The sequence below is a fragment of the Schistocerca serialis genome, chromosome 4, assembly GCF_023864345.2.
Source record: "Schistocerca serialis cubense isolate TAMUIC-IGC-003099 chromosome 4, iqSchSeri2.2, whole genome shotgun sequence".
Taxonomy (NCBI): domain Eukaryota; kingdom Metazoa; phylum Arthropoda; class Insecta; order Orthoptera; family Acrididae; genus Schistocerca; species Schistocerca serialis.
Genome location: NC_064641.1, coordinates 339,340,988 through 339,353,155, shown reverse-complemented (window position 1 = coordinate 339,353,155; position 12,168 = coordinate 339,340,988).

Below are 12,168 nucleotides of genomic sequence, written 5' to 3'. Positions count from 1 at the left end.
GACTGAATAATGTTCGCTTTCTTTTTCGTCTTTCTTTTTTCGTAGTCTAAAGCCCATTTCTTTCAGTACCCCTCAGTCTATCTTCAGATTGTCGCTCCGTCTTTTCCTTGGACGGCCAATATTTCTTTTACTAACAGGAATTTTATTTTTTACGATTTTCGCATTTTTCTGCTCACCCATGCTGCCTGTGTGTTCATTCCATTCATGCTTTCTGTTATGTAACCAGTCGTAAATGGAATCCACATTACGTTCTTTTTTTTAATGCGTTCACTTCCTTCTCTGTCTCTCAGACACTTGTCTGTAATTCTTCGCAGCATTTTCATTTCCGTTGTTTCCGAAAGTATTTTCGATTTTGATGTTTCTAGCCTTTGTATGTCACAATTGGTCCACTATTGTTTTGAATATCTTGCCTTTGCGTATTGCCCTTGATGCTTTTTTTCTCCAAATACTATCATGTAAAAAGCCTCCCACTTTGTTCTCTAATTTCTTTTTAGACATTTCCAATGCTGAACAGTTCATTACAAAGATATATAAATGTCATTATCTTTTCAATAATTTTCCATACACTTCCAGTTTTCATGTAATTTGTTCCACAGATGTGGTCATACATTTGGTCTTTGAGTGGATGAGCCGTGGCAAAAATTGCTGTTTTGAAGAGCGCGCTGAAGCGCGTAGTGTGAAGCAGTCGCCCTCCGCTTCTGGTGGTGGCGCCGCTGTGGCAATCGCAGCTTTGGTGTCTCCCTCTGGTGGGAAGGGGAAAGGTTGGCTGTTCACGAGCATTTAAGGGGCGCTATGGGCTCGCCAGTCAGTCAGTGTCTGTCTCTCGTCCGTATTTGTCAGGCAGTTAGTGTCTGTCTGTCGTTCGGAGTGCTAGTATGTATGTAGTTCGGATCAACCTTTAAAGCCAGAAACTGAGAGTCTTTCCATTCCGCCAGTAAGAGAATTCAGCGAGTGCTCGCCCGGTCGGGGCTTAGTTCATGCATCTGAGTCTGCACGGTAGGCCGCCAGTCTGCTCGAGTTTGCTCGGGCAATGGTCATTGGTGGTTGGATCGATCGGTTGGTCGGTCGCGCACTGAGACACTTGATGACTTGTCCGTCTTGAGCGTCGGCGCATGTGAGGTCGCCACGTGAGTCCAGTGGGCCGCGGCGTATAGCGAGGGGTAGTGACTTCGCTCGACACGAGAGCAACGGGAGTCAACCCACGACATCAGTCTGACCGGTGCGAGCTGCGACGCCGTGAGACGGGAGACCGGCGCGCCTTCCTGCGCCCGTTGAAGCGGCTGGCAGCGGGCGGTTCGGGAGAGCAATTTGGTGGTGCTGCGCCAGGTCTTCTCGAGAAATCGCAGTTTATTAGAAGTTAAGTGATTGGTGATATGTTGCTTGATTTACTCTTGTTGAATTCTACTTGTTTTCTTCGTGAGGTCACCAGCCGTTTTGCTTTGGGGTCGTCCCACCATTCTTCTCAGTTTGCCCACCCGCGGGAGGGTGGTTGTTTATAAACTTGGTGGTCTGTTTTTCCCTTGTGGAGTAGGGGCGGATTAGAGCAACCTGCGGTTCGGGTTGTTCGGTAATCTCCCTATCAATCTACCGTACGTTAGTAGCCGCCTCTGTCATGTTTGTCGGATTTGGTGTGTTAACGAAATTATTGCTTGGTGTGTAACGGCCTAATACCTGAAATATGTTTTTATCTTTGGAAACTTTGATATTATTGCCTATGATCTTGAGAGGCGATATCTGTGTTCTGCAGAGCATCTTAACTGTTGTTTGGCCAACCTTGTAAAATTTTATATAAGATTGCATTTCATGGGCATTTATTTAAATGATCATTTTAGTATATAAAATTGCCACCCTTTCACCGTAACATTTTTCTTAGAAGTTAAAATCAAGTTGCACCTTCAGAGGCAAGGTTAATATTTTAATTGTTAGTGTTTTGTACCATTTTTGTCGTTCCTACTGGGGGTGCATAGTTTGTGTGCTTGGGCAAATTGTTAGAACTCTTAGTTTAAAGTTATCTGGTATGTTTCAGATTTGCACCAGTGTAGACTTTCAGAGGCTGTTCTGAGCGGTCGTAACTACGGCCGTGTCAAAAGGGAGTGGCAAGGTTCTCCACCTGAAAGCTCATACAGTCAAAACTTGTTTCTTTCTGCCTCTGAATAAATTCTAACTTTGATATTTAGAGGGTGCTTACTGATTATAATTTTAAATCTGTTTCCTTTAAATAATGCCTTTAGGCACTATTAAAGTGAATAAAATTCCCACTTGTTAAAAAGCAATTTGATTATAATTTTATCAGTTACTCCCTGGCGACTACTTCCATACTTCCATAGTGTGATTAAATGTGTTAATGTTTTTGATGAATCCTAGTAAATAAAATTTATTCTTAAGAATATTCTTTGCAAATAAATCACGATTCAGGGGATATGACCATATTTAGGTTTTTGGGTCCACGTTAAATACATGAAAAAGTTTCAACATGTCAAGATAAAAAATAATTTTTATTTATTCGCCCGTCATTCTACAACATCTACCAGCCCATAACTTCTTTATCTCCTAATGCTTGCCTAGATTAAAAAGCTCCAGGCTGAAAAGTAACTTTGCCTAACATCACTATTAACTGCTATGCAGGTAGTTGACCTGGAACCAGTTTTCACATCGATATACTTGTTGGAATAAATGAGTCCAGTTGTTTTTATTAAGTTGGAAAGAATCTTGCTGTTGTGCTGCAGGTCTGAAAGATCTGTTAATTCAATCCTATCGAGTGCCTTCTATAAATCAATGAAACAAAGATAAGAAGGTCTGTTATTTTCAGTGGACTTGTCTACAACCTGTCTAAGAATTACTATTGCACCTGTCCATTACTTAACGGATCTAAAACCATACTGCTGTTCCGCAATGATTGTAAGGCTTTTTATTTAATTTCATATTATTTTTGTTCTGAATTTAACAACTGTGCTCAATACAGTTAAGGCTGTGCAGCTGGATGGATCTTTCTTATCTCCTATTTTGTACTGAAAATTGTAGTACTAGTTCTCCATTCCTTTGGAATTTTATTACGAGTCGTAACATTGTTAATCAACTTGTGCAGTTAGCATATATCCTCCATACTTCAGTATTTCATTGGGAATCCTATCTTTTCCCGGACACTTCCTAATTTTTTAAAATCTTAATGGTCCTTCTACCTCTGCAAGTGAAACACTTGCATCATCATTTACTTTTGTATTGACATCTGATCTCTTTCCGTTTCCTGGTGATTATATACTTTTGTACAACGCTGTTAAATATTTAACCCATGATTGTGCATTTCCTTTCTTCACTTTCTGATTTTCGTTTAATTCTTTCCCCTGAAAGAACGCTGAGAAACTTTTTCTATATATTTAGTTTGGGTTGCAGAAACAAATTTGAGGAATTATAAGTAATTCTCCAAATTAGTTTCTGAAACCCAAACTAAATATTTAGAAAAGGTGCCTCAGTGTTCCTGTTTAAACCGATACACAATTGATTTTGTCTCATTGAGAGATCTTTTGTAATATTTATAAGACTCTTGTATTTTGAGCGTTGTGTATTTTGAACATGCATTTCTCTTCTATTTACACATTTCTTTAACCAAATTTTTAACGTTCTCCTGTGGCACCACATTTCACATTCTTCGATTCTTTTCTCTTTCCCTTTCCCCGTCCACGATTCGCTATCATATAATGCTGTACTCCCAAAGATACATTCCCAGAGAAAACTTTCTCAAATTAATATCTATGTATGATACAACTAGACTTCCCTTCGAAATGAATGCCCACTTTTGCAGTGCTAGGCAACTTTTTATGTCTTCTTTGCCTCGTTCGTCATGATTTATTTTCGTTCCTTAACTACTTCTTTATGATCACCAATTCTGAAGTCTGGTTTATCGCTATCCTCATTCCTACTACTTCTCATTAAGTACGTATGCCTTTCTTTGACATACTTCCAGTCCATATTCTGGACTGATTTGAGTGCTCATTCCAATCAACAGCTCCTACAATCCTTCTTCATCTTCACTGATGTCGTCAGCAATAGTTATCATTGACATTCTTTCACCCGGAATTGTAATCCCACTCTGGAACCTTCCTTTGAATTCCGCTATTTCTTTATCGACGTGTTGATTGACCAGGCAGGACGGAAGACAGCACGCCTCTGTTATACCCATTCTTATGTCAGGATTTCATTTCTGGTTTTACAATCGTATTCTTCTTTTGTTGATCTTTTTACATACTGTGTAACGCCCATCTGTCCGCTTTGCTTACTCCAGTTTCTCTCTAGAGTTTCCACCATGCTGCACTATTCTAGAGTCTAGAACATTTTTCTCAGATCGACAAATCCAAGGAATGTGTTTTGATTTTACTTCGTTCTTGCATCCATTATGAAGTGCGACGTCAGCACTTTCTCCGTACTCCTTTACCCCTCCCAAAGACAAACTCAACATCATCTAACAGGTCTTCCATTATATTTTCTGAATATTATTCTTGTCAGCAACTGGGTTGCATAAACTCACTGTGCAATAGTTTACGCACTTACGTCGTGTATTATTTTTCACCTTAAGGAGTTGGCTTTTGTTTGAATAACTCTATAAGGAATCAACAGATACCAACTTTTTAAAATGAGTGGGGGAGTAACTAAAATTGTTCCATTCACGTAAGCAAGATTACAAGAATTATTCGGATTGAGGCTGACTTTTGTTCGCGTGACAGATTCCCTATGACGCCAAACGGTTTGCTGCCGAAGTAAAGCTACACTTGTTACAAATTTGATTACTACATTAGTAAATATCTTTTTAAATTAAGAACACTGAAGGTATTCACTTCAACATCTACTATGGCGTCAGGAAAACAAAAGAGTTCGTTTGCGACCTGAACCCTGCTTCTTGGGATTTACGTGTTCAGTTAACCCAAAATGTATTTACTGTTATGAATCCCCAGGACATGATGCCCACAGTCACACAAACAGAAGCAGAAACTAAGATAATGCTTTTATGTCACAATGATGATGAGTTATTTATAAATAAACACAATGACAGACTGGATAAGGACAACTCAATAAATCTGTAGCAGTAATCATAAAGGTATACTACAATGTGATATGAAGCAGTTTAGGGAAACGAGAGAAAATTATCGACTAAGCAAAACATTCGAAGAACTGAAACTTAAGTGATAAAAACTGACAGGATACAGGGAACGATGTTTGGAGACCTCGAAAGTTACTACAACAGTGATAACTTAGGACCTTGAAACATATTTAATATCACCCAAACTTCCATGAAGCAGGCGATGTGCAATTAGATATCCGAAAAACATTGTTGTCACAATACCTAAATCAGATACCCTAAACATGTAAATCACTGAGTCAAATAATACATAAAAGTAATGAAAATCAAAAGTACAGCAATAATAATCCCCAGTCTAGGGCTAGCGTCGTTGACTAGTAATCGAAGTGTCCTTAGCGCCGGATCCAAATCTAGTGATTGCTTAAGAATTTGAAAAAAATCATCAGGAATGACGGCTGAACATTCCCGGCATAAGGCGTCGCCTTTGTTCTGCTATGATCCGTGTCACGGAGGGCAAAGGTGCGGACAGGAGTTCGGAGCAGTCCTGTGCCCTTGGGATGCTAAAGTGTGGGGGCTGCCAAGACGAAGGTGACGGCGAGGAAGAGATGCGATAGTGAACGGAAGGGTAACATTCTACGAGATGGGACGTGGAATGTCAGAAGTCTGAACGTGCTAGCAGGCTACAAAATTTGAAAAGGTTTACACTAGGACTCAGTTAGATATAATGGGTGCCAATGAAGTGAAATGGGAAGAAGACAAGAATTCCTCGTCCGACGAAAATGGGTAATATTAACACCAGGAAAGTATGGTATAAAGGGAGAAGGATTCGTTATGAATAGGAAGGTCGGTTACAGTTACTATGAACTGTACAGTGATAGGGACGAAATCATCAAAAACGACATCGAACCAACGCCGACAACGGTAATTCAGGTATAAAAGATGCTGAAATCAATGAGGGGATATAGAAAACTTACGAGGATACGAAACAAATGATTCAGCATATAAAGGTTGGTGAAAATATAATTATCATACAAAATTGGACGCCGCTGTATTTCGGGATGGAGTGGAAGAACCGGTTGCAGCGTAATATGGTCTCTTTAGTACTAATGACAGAGAAGAAAAGATAACTGAATTCTGTAAATATATCAGTTGGTAATGGTGAATACTCTGTTCAGGAATCACAAGAGGAGGAATAGACCCGGAGACAGGAAGAATCGAGCTAGGTTACGTAATGGTCAGGCAGAGATTGGTTTGTAAAACGTACCAAAGTACGGATATAAACGCAGGTCACAATGTAATAATGATGAAGCGTAGAATGAAGTTTAAGAGAATCGTGCAGATGAATCAGTGTGAAGCGAAGTGGGATAGTGACGTAACGAGGCAGCCTCAGACGCGTCTGAAGTTTGCTAAAGATGTGATACTGCGATAGCGAAAAGCATCGTAGATAGTTCAGTGGAAGATAAGTGGTCATCTCTAAAAGGAGCAATTACAGATGACTGAAAGATCATCACAGGTACTAGGGAGGTAACTGCAAAGAAACCTTGGGTACAGACGAACTGTTTGAATTGATTGATGAAAGAAGGTTCAAAAGGTTCTGAGCACTATGGGACTTAACTTCTGTGGTCATCACCCTCTAGAACTTAGAACTACTTAAACCTATCTAACCTAAGGACATCATACAGATCCATGCCCGAGGCAGGATTCGAACCTGCGACCGTAGCGGTCTCGAGGTTCCAGACTGAAGCGCCTAGAACCGCTCGGTCACAACGGCCAGCGAAGAAGGAAGGAAGTAAAGAACTGTTCATCGAAAGACAGGATTCCTGCAATATAAATCACTTCGGAGTAAAATGAAAACAAAATAAGTAGAAAGTAAAATAGACATGATCCTCGACAAGAGTGACCAAACAAAAACTAATTCAAAACAACCTACGGTGATATAAAAAGCAAGGGTGACAACGTCAAGAGTGCATTGCGATATCCTTGCCAAACGCGGAGAAGAGACCGGTTATGGGGAAAGCGTACACCGAAAGCATCGGTGAGGGGGAAAAATTTACGGAAGAAGTGATAAAAGAAGTAGTCAGAGTCAGTGTTCAAGATGTGGGATTCAACTTTCAGTCAAAATTTGAAAAAGCTTTGGTAGACAAGTACAAACAAGGCAGAAGAGATAGCTAGCATACCATTGGATTTTCTAAAATAATTGGGGGACGTGGCGACCAAGCTATTATTCAGATACCTGTTGCAGGTCTTCGAGACTGGCGACATACCATCAGCCTTCCGGAGAAACATCATGCACATGGTTCCCAAAATAGCAAGAACTTTGATGGAACATAAAACATATAACTAACTGCGCAGTGTGACCGTCATATACCTGTCAACATACAGAATGAAATTTTCACTCTGCAGCTGTGTGTGCGTTGACATGAAACTTCCTGGCAGATTAAAACTGTGTCCCTGACCGAACCTAGAACACGGGACTCTCGCTGTTCACGGGCAAGTGCTCTACCGACTTACGATACGTCCTCACAGCGTTACTTCCACTGCACTTCGTCTCCTACGTTCCATATTTCACAGGAGCTCTCCTGCAAACCTTGCAGAAGAAGCACTCCTGAGAGCAAGGACATTGTGGGGACGTGGATTAGCCACAGCGTGCGGAATGTATCCAGGACGAAATTTTCACTCTACAGTGGAGTGTGCGCTAATATTCAACCTTTCTGGCAGATTAAAACCGTGTACCGGAACCTTTGCCTTTCGCGGCGAAGCGCTCTACTGTCTGAGGTGCCCTAGAAAGACGCACGCCCCGTCCTCACAGCTTTACTTCCGCCAGTAGCTCTTCTTGTAAGGTTCGCAGGAGAGGTGCTGTGAAATTTAGAATTTAGAAAACGAGGTACTGGCAAGATAAAGCTCTGAGGGCGTATCGTGAGTTGCGCTTGGGTAGCTTAGTTGGTAGAGCACTTGCCAATGAATAGTAAAGTTCCAGAGTTCGAGTCTCAATCCGGAAAACAGTTTTAATGTACCAGGAAGTTTCATATGTCAACATGTAATGCGAAATGATAAAGCCACGAAACCACGATTTAATACAGAGTTCAATTCTCTTTTAATGTTAAATATGAAGCTGAAGTATGGTATTATAATAGGATCGAAAGTTCAAATATATTGATTGTCACACCACCAGTTATTAAAATAAGGGATTTTAAAGGTAAAGTGTCAGCTTCGTTTACATTTTGTAGCGGAACACGGTGGACAGCGGGATGAAAGCGCATAAATCAGATAAGACTTAGAACGTAACAGAGATACGTTTCTTCCATTTTAATTGTACTGGTATGTCATACGTATGTAACAGAAGACACTAATGAATCTCCTGTTAATTCATTTGGTATGAGGCTGCGGTGTGGTGTAAAATGTTGGTAGGGAAGGGATAACATGTTTACGAAACTAAAATATGTAAGGGACAAGAAAATTTTCTGTAACATAATGATAAACGAACTATTGAAAAACGTTATGCATCACCTTGATCTCTTGCATTGTTGCCCGTTTTCTAAGCTCTTTTTCAACGCTCCTGAGTAAGGAAAATCGCTACTTATTAGTCGGATCATATATTTTTTCTCGGTGTAGTTCATTAGAGCGCGCTGTGACCATAATCGTGATCGAGGCACTGCCGTCTGAAGGGAGTGCTCCGTCTATCAAGTTGCCTCGAGGAATCATTTCGTTCTTAAATAGCGTGTTCCTAGTAACTTCACGGAGAAAATAAAATCCCATCACGGGAGGTTGTGGATCCAGCTGGTCGAAATCAAAGACATGTCATTTAAGCAACGCGTATGAAAAGTCACACTGCCTCACGTAGTTTGAGGTCCTGAGAACAACAGCGGCAGTTGGTAGCGCTACATGCCACTAACGTGTCGTGGGTTCCCCGCGGAGTGAGCACTACAGCGGCGCCGTACTTTTCTGGTGCCAAACGCGATGGTAGTGTCGATGAAGACACTCTGCAACCGCCTACACAAGATCAGTGAGGGCTCTAGAAACTAGACAATAGAGCAAGCCTCCAATATCAATGGATTCGCATTATCTTCATCAGTGAATGAGTGATTCGTTTGAAGACTAATGATCCTCGTTGATGGATGTCTAGCCCATCAGATACCAATTATAGAGGTAACATTTTTATCAGGTCCAAATGCCGATCAATACTACGCACGTTCAGGGAACCTGTATCTTTTTCACTTGGTAGAGCATATAAACCAAATCTGTTAGCTTAAGTCATTCTTCTGTGCTTCTCACTTTCCTTTCGATAAATTTCGCAGTCACTAGATCAAATTTTCCTTATCACCCATACAGCAGGAATGTTTAACACTTTGGAACAATCCTTGATCAGTGCCGCATTACCTACATCGTAAGATATAGAAAGCGTTAAGGATCCCGTGCTTTAGGCTGCCTCACAGTTAGGCAGCGAAGAAAAACTGTCAACGTAGATATGAATCGTATTTTACGTACCTTCCAATAGAAAAACGCTGGTGTCGAAATCTGCAACGAGTGGTGACAGTTGTAACTCATTTCTAAAAGTGAGCGCTGGGCCAACCATCCATAATGTGTCTTAAGTTGAGAACAACGCCATCCATCCTGGTGGGCCCCAGTTCTTTTTTAAATTTGACGGAAATAATTTCTCGCGAGACACCAAATTCCGTAATATTTTCTGAGTTAGCCGTAAAAATACGATCAATTAAAAAATGGTTCTGTGAGTTACCAGTAAGGGGGGTTAATTAATGATACAGTAATTAGTTTCTTAAGTTACTATTACAGTCGTTCATTCCTCTTACAGCGTATCTCCCTTTTTTTTTATTGTACTGTGATACGATGCGTGTAGAGTGAATGTTTTTTCTTGATGGAATGTGGTTTGTACAACTTGTTGTAATATCACGGTTCGTACATTTCTTTTGGGTCGATATTTCTTAACCGGCCGCTATGGACCAATAGCATGGAATACTACTGTTTAAGAACAGTAAAACGTATTAAGAGAAAGAAACATAATATGGTCTAGTGACTGCGAAATCTGTCGAAAGGAAAGTGAGAAGCACTGATGAATGAGTTAAGCTAACATGTTTTGTTTATATACGCTACCAAATGAGAAAGATGTAGGTTCACTGCACGTGCGTATTATTCATCAGTGTTTGGACCTGATAATAATGTTACCTCTATAATACATTTACTCCTTAATACAGTAATGATTTATATTCTTTTGAGACACCAGGGCTGAGATCGACTCTTGGACACCATCCGTATAGCGGTTGTAAGAGCTATGCGCTGCCTGCAACAGGCAAGACTTAGGAGAGTCTCTGACCAGAGAGCAGTATGTAGCTAGATGTTGCTTGTCGCTAGTCGACAGTAGTCTTGTGTAGTCTGCGATAGTCGGCAGTAGTCGGCGATAGTCTGTGCGTGTCTGCAGTCTGCTCTGGTCGGGACTCTGGAGGATTAGTATTATTGTAGAAGGTAAAGAAGCAGCCTTGCGCATATCTAGTAATGTATGTTAACTGTCATACAATTTCTTTAAAAAAATGCCCCAATAATAATATTTATAAAGTAATTTTTTTTTAAAAAAGCATTCATTTCAATTTAAAGATTTTATTCAATGGATTATCTTTCCTTTCATGAATCACAAAGCATAGACCAGCATTGCACGGAGCTGTGCCGAAAATTTTTTATGTAAGAGCAGACATATTCGCAGTTTTTATTGAGGTAAGAATTTTTGCTCCTTTTAGTCAGAATACAGGGCCGAGGCGCAGCGCTGCTGTCGTCATAAAATTTACCAGGTTACTGAATTTGTTTTATTAATATTTTTGTGGGGAGGTTACACTTGGCGACATCCGGCCAAGTTCGTATTTCTTTGTGAACCTTCTGATAAGTCATCACATATCTGCTCTTATTTACTTAAACGTAGTTTGCATCTGGCGCAACGAATTTACTAATTTTTGTCACTCTTTCTTTCACAGATCATCGGCAATTTGTTGCTCTTTCTTTTAATTATGTTTGTTGCTTTTTGCAGTGTCCTTGTTTCATTTGTGCTTAAGTTTGATTAGTGAAAATGCCGCGAAAAACTTAACAGTACATCGCGATGTGTAATGAGTGAGATAGCCGACTCGAATAGTTTGACCGATAATACTTGCGACAGTCAGTGTCTTAATGATAGTCCTCCATTTACAGACAATCACTGCGTACCGACCACTAATATTGATTTTGATCCTAATGATGAACAAATAAATTCAATTGTGTCCTCTTAATTTAACGACAATTGATGCCGCGGCACGTTCTGTTACCTTGAACGCTGCCTAGTTTAACACACCCGATTTGCAAAATTTGAATTGTGAACAGATAATTTTTTCTAACGAAAATGAACAGTGTACTCAAAGTACGACAGATTTATTTCATTCCAAGGGAGCGACTTACAATGCACATCCGTTTGGCAAACCCTTTCAAGAATTACAGAATGACCAAATGGTTACAGGAAACGTGACAAATGCACATACACCATCACACAGCACAGAGAATAGAGTAGGTAATATTGGCTTGGATCAAATTATGGCAGTATTGCTACAGCGGAATGAAATGCTAGATAACTATTCAAAACAGTTGAATGAAATAATAGACAACCATTTCAAACAACTTAGTGAAATACTCAAACAGTGGTATGAAAAACCAAACAGCAGTTCCAAACTGTCGAATGCAAAACACGACAACCATTTTAAACAACTTACTGAATCGCGCAAACAACTTAATGAAAGATTCAAACCGTCGAATGAAAAACACGACAACCTTAACGAACAGAACAAACAACTTAGTGAACAGATTACAGCCGTTACCGTGCAACGTCATGATACTAATGAACAATTATGTGAAGAAAGTAAGGCTTGTACTAGTAACAGTAGTGAAGAAATTAGATCTGTTGCACAAGAATTAAATAATACACATTCAGCCACAACAGAATCACTTACAGACGAAATTAGTGCAGTCACTGAACAATGTTCAGAAAACGCAATACAGATACGCGACCAGTTTAATTTAAAGTCACCAGAACTTTCACGCACTCTGGATACGGAAGTCGATAAGAAATT